Source organism: Elephas maximus, chromosome 3 (assembly GCF_024166365.1).
Source record: "Elephas maximus indicus isolate mEleMax1 chromosome 3, mEleMax1 primary haplotype, whole genome shotgun sequence".
Classification (NCBI taxonomy): Eukaryota; Metazoa; Chordata; class Mammalia; order Proboscidea; family Elephantidae; genus Elephas; species Elephas maximus.
Window position 1 is genome coordinate 154,473,747 of NC_064821.1, and position 15,374 is coordinate 154,489,120.

The 15,374-nt window shown below is 46.0% G+C and overlaps 2 non-coding genes across 2 annotated transcripts; one reads left to right on the forward strand and one right to left on the reverse strand.

Annotated features, from left to right (window-relative positions):
• Window positions 1-704: 704 nt before the first annotated feature.
• Window positions 705-778, reverse strand: TRNAN-GUU (transfer RNA asparagine (anticodon GUU)). The gene has a single exon. It is a non-coding gene; the product is annotated as a tRNA-Asn (tRNA).
• Window positions 779-12,611: 11,833 nt separating this feature from the next.
• On the forward strand, window positions 12,612-12,685 carry TRNAN-GUU (transfer RNA asparagine (anticodon GUU)). Its single transcript has one exon. It is a non-coding gene; the product is annotated as a tRNA-Asn (tRNA).
• Window positions 12,686-15,374: the final 2,689 nt, after the last annotated feature.

Below are 15,374 nucleotides of genomic sequence, written 5' to 3' on the forward strand. Positions count from 1 at the left end.
TGTCCTCTGAAGAATTATGACCATAAACATTAGAACCAATGTCATCTCCATCAGTTAAGAAATGCTTAAATATACAATGGTCTATCTGTACTGTGAAAGGATATGCAGTTGTTAAAAGGACGGGGTAGATAACAATGGTGATGATGATGCCACTGAAAACAATTTTAACAGCTGATGTCAGGGGGCATTTATTAAGTGCTAAAATGCTTTATGTGCCTCTCTCATTAAAATCTAGGTTAACCCATGAGGTAAGTACTCCTATTTGCCCCTTTTTGTACGTGAAGAAATAGAGACACCCCCAAAATTTGATAACCCTTTCGAAGTCCCACCGTGGCAGAACCAAGATTTCCTTGCAGAGCTTGCAACTGCACCGCAGATGGGGGTTCTCTGATTCTCCATTATCGGGATTTTTCAGGTTTCCGGGGTGCGCAGTGTAAAACCTCAGTCTCAGGAAGTGAGAGAATCCGGGCAGTGGCTCTGGAATAAATAAACTCCGAAGCGGCTTTCGCTGGCTTTGTGGAAATACATTTTTTGCGGGAAAAAATTCCTTCTTTTATTCCCTTTTATGGGACTTGAATCGTCGCGCAGCAAACTTTGGCGTCTGATTCAAAGTGGATAGAGTTCCAGAGGACTCTGAGAACGAAAGTCGCTAAAAGCCTAAAGCGGCTATTCAGCAGCTACAACGAGCTTAAAGCAAAGCATAGCGTCCCTGGGTGGGCTCGAACCACCAATCTTTCGGTTAACAGCCGAACGCGCTGACCGATTGCGTCACAGAGACACAGAGCCCTCCTTTTTCAAACTTCCTATCTGATGTCAGGAATTGCCCTTTGACCTCAGGCTGGGGACATCTTAACATTGTTCTGGCCTGTTCAACTGCGCGCGCTCCAGAGGCTGGTAGTGTAAGAGACATTTAGGCCGAGAGTCCTGCCTTTGGACACATTTGGGCGTTGACATCGAGCCCGAGTGAGCTGGGGGACTCGGACACCCGCGGCCTAGCGCAGCGGGAGACGCACAGCGGCTGCTCACCACCAGCAGGGGAGGACGCACCACAAACCACCGCCCTACAGGACTCCGCGTTCTGAGATCTGCCCCAGCCTCCCCGCCCGGGGTCCACGCCCCACCCCACCCCGCCTTGGGCCCTGGGACTTTCCGAGGAACGTTGAGAAAGTAACTAACCAAGCGCACTGTGAAGTGCGTTATTGTCAGGGGCAACCGTAGGCGGTACTGGTAAGGAATTAGGAAGGACAGCGCGTCAGAGTAAGCTTCATACCAGCTTCAATCGAGTAAAGCTGATTGTTTACTAAGAGTGGGGCAATGTACAGCTGTATCTGTAACTTTAATTCCATATGGAACTGCAAAACCAGTATAGCTTTGTAGCCCTTTGGGTGCTACTTGCACACCTGTATTCTCTCTCTCTCTCTCTCTCTGTTTTTCCTGGCTCGATAATAAACTAAAGTTAAGTTTATTAGTAGGTGTATTCCTTTTGCTTTTGGTGTCGTATTTCTCCCAGAGCCTTCAGAGAGGAAGTGAAGAGCGCCCAGCTCCGGACCACGCAGTGAGGAAGGGGAGGCAGAGAAAGAGTAGGTGCACTTGGAGCCGCGGGAGAAAGTTTCTCTTGTGCCTAAAGAGCTGGGAGAAAAGGGCCCACGATGGTCGTGGAAAGCTTGCAAATTCCAGTAACAGCACTAAGAGGGTGGATCCGTGGCAAGGCTCGGTAGGACCTCATGGGGAAGGTTGAAAGAAACACCTAGATTCTGGTGGTCTTTTCTTTCCGCCGACGCCTGGAGTTCCGCCTGGAGGAAAAGAGCACAGGTGGAGACCATTCTCAGAGGCCCAAAGGAAGGTGGAGTCGCTCTCGCAGTCAGGATGCCCGCTCTGCGCAGCGGTTTCTATCCACTGCCCAGCTCCCCCCTTGTGCTCTGAGGCAGGATGCTGAGGGCCCTGGACTGTGACTTAGTCCCTACCAGCCGCGGAACCCAGGGAATCCAGTAAACTCCCGGGAAACCTCACTTTCCTCATCAGCAACACACCGAAGTTGACCTCTGTCTTTGCCCCCCAAAAACAAAACCAAACCCACTGCCGTCGAGTCGATTCCGACTCATAGCGACTCTATAGGACAGAGCAGAACTGCCTCAGAGAGTTTCCAAGGAGCGCCTGGCGGATTCAAACTGCCAGCCTCTTGGTTAGCAGCTGTAGCACTTAACCACTACGCCACCAGGGTTTCCTGTCTTTGCCCACGCATCTTATGTTCCGGCAAGTGATCTCAGGCTGCTAGGGAGAAGAGAAGCTCAAGGATTTCCTCATCCTGCTTGTTGGGTCTGCGTGGCGCAGTGCTTCTAACTTCAAGGTCTTCAGTATCTCCCAGCTTCCAGTCAGTGTCTTTTATTTGGATCGGGGTATGGCTGCTCCTGGGGCCATGGGAATCACCGAGGTGGCCATGAGGCATCCTGTGGTCCTTCTTCTTGGAGCTCTGCTCCTAAGAACTACGGCTTTTTTTTTTTTTTTAAATTTTTATTGTGCTTTAAGTGAAAGTTTACAAATTAGGTCAGTCTCTCATAGAAAAATTTACATACACCTTGCTAAACACTCCTAATTGCTCTCCCTCTGATGAGACAGCACAGTACTTCCCTCCACTCTCTCTCCTCCTGTACATTCGAGTGGCTTCTGGCCACCTCTGCCCTCTCATCTCCCCTCCAGACAGGAGATGCCAACATTGTCTCATGTGTCGACTTGATTCAAGAAGCTTGTTCTTCACCAGTCTCATTTTCTATGCCCTGTTCCAGTCCAATCCCTGTCCGAAGAGTTGGCTTTGGGAATGGTTCCTGCCCTAGGGTAACAGAAGGTCTCGGGTCCACGGCCTCCTGGGTCCCTCCAGTCCCAGTCTGACCACTAAGTCTGGCCTTTTTATGAGAATTTGGGGGTCTGCGTCCCACTGCTCTCCTGTTCCCTCAGGGTTTCTCTGTCGAGTTCCCTGCCAGGGCAGTCATCGGTTGTGGCCAGGTACCATCTAGGTCTTCTGGTCTCAGGCTGATGTAGTCTCTGGTTTATGTGGGCCTCTTTGTCTCTTAGGCTCATAATTATTTTGTACCTTTGGTGTTCTTCATTCTTCCTTGTCCTGGGTGGGCTGAGACCAACTGATGCATCTTAGATGGCCGCTTGCTAGCGTTTAAGGCCGCAGACGCCACTCTCCAAAGTGGGATGCAGAATGCTTTCTTAATAGATTTTATTATGCCAGTTGACTTAGATGTCCCCTGAAACCATGGTCCTCAAACCCCCACCCAAGCAATGCTTGCCTTTGAAGTGTTCACTTTATTAGGGAAACTTCTTTGTTTTTGGTTTAGTCCATTTGTGTTGACCTCTCCTGTATTGTGTATCGTCTTTCCCTTCACCTAAAATGAAACTTATCTGCTATCTAATTAGTGAATACCCCCTCCCTCCCCCCACCCTCCCCCCCTCATAACCATCAACGAGTATTTTCTTCTCTGCTTAAACTCTTTCTCCAGCTCTTACAATAGTGGTCTTATACGATATTTGTCCTTTTGCAATTGACTGATTTCACTCAGCATAATGTCTTCCAGATTTCTCCATGTTATGAAATGTCATGGATTCAACATTGTTCTTTACCGATGCGTAGTATTCCATTGTGTGAATATACCATAGTTTATTTACCGATTCATCTGTTGATGGGCACCTTGGTTGCTTCCAACTTTTTCCTATTGTAAACAGTGCTGCCATGAACATGGGTGTGCATATATCTGTTCGTGTAAAGGCTCTTATTTCTCTAGGATATATTACAAGGAGTGGGATTGCTGGATCATATGGTAGGACCTATGGCTTTTTTTTTTTTTTTTTTGGTTTGGCCAGTAAAGAAGAATGATATCTGAGAGTTTCAGTTTCCCTGAGACCGCCTGAACTTATGATTTCTTATTTTGGACCTATATGACAGAGTAGAACTGCCCATAACGTATCCTAGGGAAAAAATTGATGCTCTGGAGAAAGATGTCAGGATACACAACAATGTATCATTCAAAGAGTCTAATAATTAAAAAAAATACTAGGCATTGAAAGTAACATGTGACCCATATTCAAGGGAAAAATAAGTCAATGGAAACCAACTCCCAGCTCAAAGATGTCCCAGAGGTTAAATCTTCAGACTTCAAAGCAGCTACTGAACACACACACTTACACACAGAAAACATGATGTCAATGTGTGTTCTGAGAGATAATCTCAACGGAGCTTTGAAAACCATCAAATGAAACCAAATGGAAATAGTAGGGCTGCCCAAAGTGTTCATAAAGGAAGTGGCCTTGCAGCAGGGATAGAAATTATGCATGGGCTCAGTGACATGGGCTTCTACTCACCAAGGCTAATCTGGCCACAGCCATTCCTGAGTGCCCAAAACTAACAGTGGAAAATAACTCTGAGTCCCTGCTATGACACCAGTCCCCCGTGGAGGTGGGGGCTATCAGCCAGCCACATGATGGCAGGCTGAGGACATAAGACCTGAGAGGGTTAATATTATATGTCAACTTGATTAGGTTATGATCCTCAGTGCTTTGGCAGATGTTAGACATACTGTTTTTCATGATGTGATATAGTGTAATCACTTTCATGATGTGATCTCATGTGATCAGCCAATCAGTTGCAAGAGGAGTTTTCTCAGGGGTGTGGCCTGTATCCACTATATATGGACTTCCCAGCAAAACTTATCCACCTCCTTCCAAATTGGCTGATAATAGGAGGTGGTCTGTTTTCTTGGCGAGCCCTCATCTGAGTCACTTTATTAGCATAAATCTTCAGGTGTGGTCTGGAGGCCTATAGTAAAGAAACTCATTGTCCTTTCCAACTCATAGTGACCCTATAGGACAGAGCAGAACTGCCCCATAGAGTTCCCAAGGAGCTCCTGGTGGATTAAACTGCCATCAGGGTTTCCAAGTAAACAAAGGAATCTCAATTACTTAGCAAATTTCAAGGGTTTAGAGCTAACTCTAGGAGCCTTGGTGGGACAGTGGTTAACTTCTGGGCTGCTAAACCAAAGGTCAGTGGTTTGAATCCACCAGCCATTCCACCGGAGAAAGTTGTGCCAACCTGCTTCCATAAGGATTTACATTCTCGGAAGCTCTACTGGGCAGGTCTACCCTGTACTACATAAATGTATGTATGAGTTGGCATCAACTTGACAGCAATGGTTTGCTTTTTGTTTTGTTTTTGGTTTTTCATTTAGAGTTCTCTCTCAGAAATCAAGGACTAAGATCAAGTGCCTTGAATGAAGTTAAATTCTTTACCCTACAGTACATTTTAGAAAACAACTGAAAAACAGTGAATGATATGTGGAGAATTTGGAATGTCATGGACATGGCCAAGCTCTTAGAAAACAGACTGTATCAGTGGCTGTATCAGGGTCGGACCTCTGTCTTACAGCCTCAAGAGCATGTGGCCAATTTTGAGTCACAGCAGATAAGGTTAGTCTGGTTTGTCTAAGTGTGTAAGCCTTAAACTTGGTTAATTGTTTTATTGTAAATCTGACAAATAGATACTTGTTGTAAGAAAAACTCACCAAAAAAAAGAAGTGTATAAAGAAGAAAATGAAAGTTATCATGCCTCCTGAACCCACTCCCAGATAAACCACAGCTCACACACCTTTCTGTACTATATATACAAAGGAAGCTATGGTGACTTTGCAGTGTAATATGAGCTGTTTGCCCAAGGGACACACGAAGTCCCCAGTCCTGCCCTGACAATCATCTGCCCTCCCTGGGTAATGAGAAATGGGTGAAGGCAGAGAAAATGAAATAACACTATTGTTTCCAGAAATTTCACCTTGGGACAGGAAACTCTGGCAAATGAGGCAGATTTTGTGGTTTATGATGGAGACTTAAAAGGCTGTGTTATTGCCCTAAACCCAAAGTGAATTACCTCATTTCCTGAGATGTGAATGAAATATTTTTTTTTTTTTTTTTACCATCGCGTCAAGCTGAAAGTGACCCTATATTACAGAGTAGAACTGCCCAATATGGTTTTGAAGGAGCGGATGGTGAATTCGAACTTCCAACCTTTTGGGTCTCTTAAACTCTGGGCCACCAGGGCTCTGAATGAAATGATAGAAATCAATAAAAGGAGAGAGGCAGAGAGAATGCAAGACCAGTGAGGCCACTCACACGGGTCAGTTGTATTCAAGCCGTGTCAGAGAGGACTGCCTGGAGATTAGTTCATGGAAACTATGGATGCTAAATGAGTATTTACACACTACTATGGAAACCGTGGTGGTGGAGTGGTTAAGTGCTATTGCTGATAACCAGGAAGTGGGCAGTTCGAATCTGCCAGGCGCTCCTTGGAAACTCTATTGGGCAGTTCTACTCTGTCCTACAGAGTCACTATGAGTGGGAATCGACTCGATGGCAGTGGTTTGGTTTGGTTTATTGAGATGAGTCAGAATTGACTTGATGGCAATGGGTTTGGTGTTTTAGGTTTTTATTGAGATAGTCATGTATATGAGTTGGAATCAACTGCACAGCGGTGGCATTGGGTTTGGTTTTTCATTGAGATGCTCATAGATATGAGTCAAAATGCACCAGACAGCAGTGGAAATGAGGTGTGGTATTAGAATGCAGCCATCAACTTCTGAGGGGGTTCCATGGTGTAATAGTGAGCACTGTGGACTCTGAATACAGCAATCCCAGCTGAAATCTCAGTGAGACCTTAGTTTTGTTGTTTTTTTTTTTTTAACTCTTTAAATAGTGGATGAAACATTTTACCCCCCTTTCCCTATCCCTCTCCTCATGGCCATTTAGGAGTGAGAAAAGTTTCAGGCTGGATAGGAAGAAGCAGGAGGGGAGCCTCAGGCTCCGTAAGCAGGAACTGCTCCTGATTCCCCTCCTGTTCCCCGCAGCCTTTTGAACCTCGCAGCCCTGTCCCTTCTTCCTCTTCTCTCCTCCTCAGAAACTGACATTCCAGAAACCTTCAGAAAATAGCTGAGGAAGGAGGAGAGACAGGGAAGAACAGAGAGGAAAATAGGAAAGAAATAAGGAGAAAGTTGGGAATGGTAGGCAGGGGAAGTGGGCATTCACAGCAGTGGTTTCAGTTGTTGGGTGTGGACCACAGCAGCTTCTCCCTTAGTAGTGCTCCCATCCCTTCTTGACCCACCTGAAAGCCTGGTTCTGCTGTTAAACCTCAAAGCAGCTTGTCTACCATTCATTCTTGCAAAGTTTCCTTTCACAGTGTGGAGGGGTGAGGTGGATTAAGGTGGTTGGCAAATGAGTGGCAGCCAAGTGAAGCACCTTGTTTGCTCTCTTGGTGTTGACTAGCAGTTGGTGCACCCACCAACTCAAACGCACTCCACTTTTCCCCTTGCAGGTTGTCTGCAGGGCCCAGAGTAGAAAATCAAGACATAACAATGTTTCTTTAAAGGGAGAAATAGCCCACATTCACTATATTTCAATTTCTTAATGTATCATTCACTGTTTTTTACTTGTTTTCTAAAATGTTCTGTAGGGTAAAGAATTTAGCTTCATCCAAGGGCTTTGATTTTTGTCTTTGGTTCCTGAGAGCTAACCCTAAGCCATAAAACAAAAAAGAAACCATTGCTGTCAAGTCAATTCTAACTCATACATACATCTATATAGTACAGGGTAGACCCACCAAATAGGGTTTCTGAGGATGTAAATCCTTATGGAAGCAGATTGACACAACTTTCTCCAGTGAGGTGGCTAGTGGGTTGAAGCCACTGACCTTTGGGTTAGCAGCCCAGCACTTAACCACTGCCCCACCAGGTCTCCTTGAGACAACTTTAAACCCTTGAAATTTGCCAAATAATTGAGATTCCTTTGTTATTTATAGTCCTCCAGACCACACCTGAAGGTTTATGCTAATAAAGTGACTCAGATGGGGGCCTGGCTGGCTAGAAATACTATCTCCTGTTATAGGAAACCCCAGTCACTTAGTGATTGAGTACTACAGCTGCTAACCAAGAGGTCCGCAGTTTGAATTCACCAGGTGCTCCTTGGAAATTCTATGGGGCGGTTCTACTCTGTCCCATAGGGTCACTATGAGTCCAAATCAACTCAACCACAGTGGGGTTTGTTTGTTTGTTTGTTTTTATTTATTTATTTATTTATTTATTTAGGTTATCAGCCAATCTAGGGGAGGGGGGAGGTTGATAAATTTTGCAGGAAAGTCCTTATATAGTGGACACAGGCCACACCTCTGAGAAAACTCCTCTTACAACTGACTGATCAATCATATGAGATCACATCACGAAAGTGATTACAGTATATTACATTACCAAAAAGCAGTATGTTCAACGTTTGCCAAACAACTGAGATTCATTACCTAATCAAGTTGACAGGTAACATTAACCATCATGGGTCCTATGTGTTCAACCTATCATCATGTGGCTAGCTAATAGCCCCCACCTCCTCTGGGGACTGGTGTCATATCAGGGACTCAGAGTTGTTTTCGCCTCTTGGTTTTGGGCACTGAGTAGTGGCTGTAGCCAGATTAACCTTCATGAGTGGAAGCCCATGTCACTGAGCCCATGCATAATTTCTATCCCTGCTGCTAGGCCACTTTGTTTATGAGCCCTTTGGGCAGTCCTAGAATTTCCATTTGGTTTCTTCTGATGGTTTTCACAGCTCTGTTGAGATGGTCTATCAGATCACTCACTGACATCATTTTCTGTGTGTGTGTGTCTATGTGTGCTCAAAACTCCTTACAAGTCTGCGAAGTCTAACATCTGGGACAACTCTGTGTTAGTCATCTCGTGCTGTCACAACACAAATACACAAGTGGATGGCTTTAACAAAGAGAATTTTATTTCCTCATGGTAAAGTAGGCTAAAAGTCCAAATTCAAGGCGTCAGCTCCTGGGGGAGGCTTTCTCTCTCTGTCAGCTCTGGAGGAAGGTCCTTGTTCTCAATCTCCCCATGGTCGAGGAGCTTCTCAGGTGTAGGAACCCCAGGTCCAAAGGATGCACCCTGCTCCTGGTGCTGCTTTCTTGGTTGTATGAAGTCCTCAATTCTCTGCTAGCTTCCCTTTCCTTTTATCTCTCAAGAGGGTGTGGGCCACAAACCAGGGAAATTCCCTTTACCTTGGATCAGGGAGATGAGTTGAGTAAGGGTGGTGTTACAATCCCACCCTAATCCTCTGAACATAAAATTACAATCAGAAAATGGAGGACAACCACACAATACTGGGAATCATGGCCTAAACAAGTTGATACACGCATTTCTGGGGCGGGGGGATATAATTCAACCCATCACAGTCTTTGAGCTGGGAGTTGGTTTCCATTGACTTATTTTTCCCTTGAATATGGGTCACATGTTACTTTCAATGCCTAGTATTTTTTTTAATTATTAGACTCTTTGAATGATACATTGTTGCGTATCCTGACATCTTTCTCCAGAGCATCAATTTTTTCCCTAGGATACGTTATGGGCAGTTCTACTCTGTCATATAGGTCCAAAATAAGAAATCATAAGTTCAGGCGGTCTCAGGGAAACTGAAACTCTCAGATATCATTCTTCTTTACTGGCCAAACCAAAAAAAAAAAAAAAAAGCCATAGGTCCTACCATATGATCCAGCAATCCCACTCCTTGTAATATATCCTAGAGAAATAAGAGCCTTTACACGAACAGATATATGCACACCCATGTTCATGGCAGCACTGTTTACAATAGGAAAAAGTTGGAAGCAACCAAGGTGCCCATCAACAGATGAATCGGTAAATAAACTATGGTATATTCACACAATGGAATACTACGCATCGGTAAAGAACAATGTTGAATCCATGACATTTCATAACATGGAGAAATCTGGAAGACATTATGCTGAGTGAAATCAGTCAATTGCAAAAGGACAAATATCGTATAAGACCACTATTGTAAGAGCTGGAGAAAGAGTTTAAGCAGAGAAGAAAATACTCGTTGATGGTTATGAGGGGGGGAGGGTGGGGGGAGGGAGGGGGTATTCACTAATTAGATAGCAGATAAGTTTCATTTTAGGTGAAGGGAAAGACGATACACAATACAGGAGAGGTCAACACAAATGGACTAAACCAAAAACAAAGAAGTTTCCCTAATAAAGTGAACACTTCAAAGGCAAGCATTGCTTGGGTGGGGGTTTGAGGACCATGGTTTCAGGGGACATCTAAGTCAACTGGCATAATAAAATCTATTAAGAAAGCATTCTGCATCCCACTTTGGAGAGTGGCGTCTGCGGCCTTAAACGCTAGCAAGCGGCCATCTAAGATGCATCAGTTGGTCTCAGCCCACCCAGGACAAGGAAGAATGAAGAACACCAAAGGTACAAAATAATTATGAGCCTAAGAGACAAAGAGGCCCACATAAACCAGAGACTACATCAGCCTGAGACCAGAAGACCTAGATGGTACCTGGCCACAACCGATGACTGCCCTGGCAGGGAACTCGACAGAGAAACCCTGAGGGAACAGGAGAGCAGTGGGACGCAGACCCCCAAATTCTCATAAAAAGGCCAGACTTAGTGGTCAGACTGGGACTGGAGGGACCCAGGAGGCCGTGGACCCGAGACCTTCTGTTACCCTAGGGCAGGAACCATTCCCAAAGCCAACTCTTCGGACAGGGATTGGACTGGAACAGGGCATAGAAAATGAGACTGGTGAAGAACAAGCTTCTTGAATCAAGTCGACACATGAGACAATGTTGGCATCTCCTGTCTGGAGGGGAGATGAGAGGGCAGAGGTGGCCAGAAGCCACTCGAATGTACAGGAGGAGAGAGAGTGGAGGGAAGTACTGTGCTGTCTCATCAGAGGGAGAGCAATTAGGAGTGTTTAGCAAGGTGTATGTAAATTTTTCTATGAGAGACTGACCTAATTTGTAAACTTTCACTTAAAGCACAATAAAAATTTAAAAAAAAAAAAAAAAAGCCGTAGTTCTTAGGAGCAGAGCTCCAAGAAGAAGGACCACAGGATGCCTCATGGCCACCTCGGTGATTCCCATGGCCCCAGGAGCAGCCATACCCCGATCCAAATAAAAGACACTGACTGGAAGCTGGGAGATACTGAAGACCTTGAAGTTAGAAGCACTGCGCCACGCAGACCCAACAAGCAGGATGAGGAAATCCTTGAGCTTCTCTTCTCCCTAGCAGCCTGAGATCACTTGCCGGAACATAAGATGCGTGGGCAAAGACAGGAAACCCTGGTGGCGTAGTGGTTAAGTGCTACAGCTGCTAACCAAGAGGCTGGCAGTTTGAATCCGCCAGGCGCTCCTTGGAAACTCTCTGAGGCAGTTCTGCTCTGTCCTATAGAGTCGCTATGAGTCGGAATCGACTCGACGGCAGTGGGTTTGGTTTTGTTTTTGGGGGGCAAAGACAGAGGTCAACTTCGGTGTGTTGCTGATGAGGAAAGTGAGGTTTCCCGGGAGTTTACTGGATTCCCTGGGTTCCGCGGCTGGTAGGGACTAAGTCACGGTCCAGGGCCCTCAGCATCCTGCCTCAGAGCACAAGGGGGGAGCTGGGCAGTGGATAGAAACCGCTGCGCAGAGCGGGCATCTGACTGCGAGAGCGACTCCACCTTCCTTTGGGCCTCTGAGAATGGTCTCCACCTGTGCTCTTTTCCTCCAGGCGGAACTCCAGGCGTCGGCGGAAAGAAAAGACCACCAGAATCTAGGTGTTTCTTTCAACCTTCCCCATGAGGTCCTACCGAGCCTTGCCACGGATCCACCCTCTTAGTGCTGTTACTGGAATTTGCAAGCTTTCCACGACCATCGTGGGCCCTTTTCTCCCAGCTCTTTAGGCACAAGAGAAACTTTCTCCCGCGGCTCCAAGTGCACCTACTCTTTCTCTGCCTCCCCTTCCTCACTGCGTGGTCCGGAGCTGGGCGCTCTTCACTTCCTCTCTGAAGGCTCTGGGAGAAATACGACACCAAAAGCAAAAGGAATACACCTACTAATAAACTTAACTTTAGTTTATTATCGAGCCAGGAAAAACAGAGAGAGAGAGAGAGAGAGAATACAGGTGTGCAAGTAGCACCCAAAGGGCTACAAAGCTATACTGGTTTTGCAGTTCCATATGGAATTAAAGTTACAGATACAGCTGTACATTGCCCCACTCTTAGTAAACAATCAGCTTTACTCGATTGAAGCTGGTATGAAGCTTACTCTGACGCGCTGTCCTTCCTAATTCCTTACCAGTACCGCCTACGGTTGCCCCTGACAATAACGCACTTCACAGTGCGCTTGGTTAGTTACTTTCTCAACGTTCCTCGGAAAGTCCCAGGGCCCAAGGCGGGGTGGGGTGGGGCGTGGACCCCGGGCGGGGAGGCTGGGGCAGATCTCAGAACGCGGAGTCCTGTAGGGCGGTGGTTTGTGGTGCGTCCTCCCCTGCTGGTGGTGAGCAGCCGCTGTGCGTCTCCCGCTGCGCTAGGCCGCGGGTGTCCGAGTCCCCCAGCTCACTCGGGCTCGATGTCAACGCCCAAATGTGTCCAAAGGCAGGACTCTCGGCCTAAATGTCTCTTACACTACCAGCCTCTGGAGCGCGCGCAGTTGAACAGGCCAGAACAATGTTAAGATGTCCCCAGCCTGAGGTCAAAGGGCAATTCCTGACATCAGATAGGAAGTTTGAAAAAGGAGGGCTCTGTGTCTCTGTGACGCAATCGGTCAGCGCGTTCGGCTGTTAACCGAAAGATTGGTGGTTCGAGCCCACCCAGGGACGCTATGCTTTGCTTTAAGCTCGTTGTAGCTGCTGAATAGCCGCTTTAGGCTTTTAGCGACTTTCGTTCTCAGAGTCCTCTGGAACTCTATCCACTTTGAATCAGACGCCAAAGTTTGCTGCGCGACGATTCAAGTCCCATAAAAGGGAATAAAAGAAGGAATTTTTTCCCGCAAAAAATGTATTTCCACAAAGCCAGCGAAAGCCGCTTCGGAGTTTATTTATTCCAGAGGCACTGCACGGATTCTCTCACTTCCTGAGACTGAGGTTTTACACTGCGCACCCCGGAAATCTGAAAAATCCCGATAATGGAGAATCAGAGAACCCCACATCTGCGGTGCAGTTGCAAGCTCTGCAAGGAAATCTTGGTTCTGCCACGGTGGGACTTCGAAAGGGTTATCAAATTTTGGGGGTGTCTCTATTTCTTCACGTACAAAAAGGGGCAAATAGGAGTACTTACCTCATGTGTTAACCTAGATTTTAATGAGAGAGGCACATAAAGCATTTTAGCACTTAATAAATGCCCCCTGACATCAGCTGTTAAAATTGTTTTCAGTGGCATCATCATCACCATTGTTATCTACCCTGTCCTTTTAACAACTGCATATCCTTTCACAGTACAGATAGACCATTGTATATTTAAGCATTTCTTAACTGATGGAGATGACATTGGTTCTAATGTTTATGGTCATAATTCTTCAGAGGACAGCTTATACAGATATTTTTAATCAGGCGTGCAAATATTTCTCTCAAATGGATTCCCAGATGTGGTGTTGCCAGATCAAGGTATTTGTGCATTTCTGATTTTGCTAGCTAGTGTCTAATTGTCCCCCAAAGGGGCTGTACCTAGTCTTATCCTCACATTCTGAGAGAAAGCTCTTTTCTGGGCAACACAGTATCTGGCATTTCAATAGCAGTGGAAACCCATCACTTTTGCTTGGAGGATGCTGTTGCTTGCTGGTTTCACACATTACTCTGAATTTTGTGGATGAGAGGCTGGCTCTGTGACGTTCTTCTGTATTCTTCTGAATCCTCGGATTCTGGAAAAGTGCTTCGCAGAACAGACCTGAGCTGGCATTGACCTGACTGTAAAGGTATGGACAGAGGTAACCCTGTTCCCATCGATCCCGTGACAGAGAGCCCAGGCTGCAGCTGCTGAGGAACCCAGAACGCATCCACTCCCCATAGTGGGATCTTCATGGCTGGTCCTAAGCCAAATAAAAATAGGAAAGGGAAGGCTTTTTTTTTTTTTCCTTTTAATTGAACGTTAGATGAACGTTTACAGAACAAACTAGTTTCTCGTCAAACAGCTAGTACACACATTGTTGTATGACATTGGTTAACAACCCCACGACGTGTCAACACTCTCCCCTCTCAACCCTGGGTTCCCTATTGCCAGCTTTCCTGTTCCCTCCTACCTTCCAGTCCCTGCCCCAGGGCTGGTGCACCCCTTTAGTCTTGTTTTCCTCTATGGGCCTGTTCAATCTTTGGCTGAAGGGTGAACCTCAGGAGTGGCTTCATTACTGAGCTGGAAGGGCATCCAGGGGTCATACTCTCCGGGTTTCTCCAGTCTCCATCCAGGCCAGCCAAGTCTGGTCTTTCTTTCTAAGTTAGAATTTTGTTCTACATTTTTCTCCAGCTCTGTCCAGGAACCCTCTATTGTGACCCCTGTCAGAGCAGTCAGTGGTGGTAGGTGGGCACCAGATGGGCTCGGTCTGGTAGAGGCACGGTAGATGTGGCCCAGTAGTCCTTTGGACTAATCTTTCCCTTGTGTCTTTAGCTTTCTTCATTCTTCCTTGCTCCCTAAGGCGTGAGACCAGTGGAGTATCCTAGATGGCTGCGCACAGGCTTTTAAGACCCCAGACTCTACTCACCGAAGTAGAATGTAGAACATCTTCTTTACCAACTCTGTTACGCCAACTGAGCTAGATGTTTCCTGAGACCGTGGTCTCCACAGCCCAGCAATTCGGTTCCTCAGGGAGTTTGGATGTGTCTATGGAGCTACCATGGCCTTACCTTGTACAGGTTGTGCTGGCTTCCCCAGTATTGTGTACCGTCTTACCCTTCACCAAAGTTACCTCTTATCTATTGTCCACTAAGTGTTTTGGAAAGGGAAGACTTTTAAGTTTAATTTTTCGTGAGATTAGGACTTTAAATAATGGTTTTCTTCTTTTTTCTGTGGCATCTAGAGGAGAGATTGCATCCTTGATACTTCATTTGGGGGAACTTAATACTAGAGGGTGTTCTGTTGTGCTTGTGGAATTGTTTGGTCCGTGCTGGTATGTGGTGCTTGCTATAAAATATTGTCTGGTGAGCTGGGGTGGACAAAGTAGCTGATGAAAACTTGTTCTAGGAAATAGAGGATGAATTCTCATACAATTTTACCGAGAGTTAATTCCTACTTTGATCCTTTTAGAGATTTGGGTGATAACATTAAAGAGATATCCCTTGAACATCTAAAATGCTTCCCATAGTGACCAGGTTGCACGTTCTTAGGAAGAGACACATGAGGTGGGTGTAGGACTTTTTTTTTTTTTTTGTACTTTTGTGATCTTTCCCCCCTCCCAGAGGGATTGGCATATGGTTGTCTGACAATAGACTATCCGGGGAGCACATAGAAAGGCACATGTGGTGAGAGAATTTTCAGCTTCTCTACTTAAGCTGCTAGTTCCCAATGACTGAACAAATACTA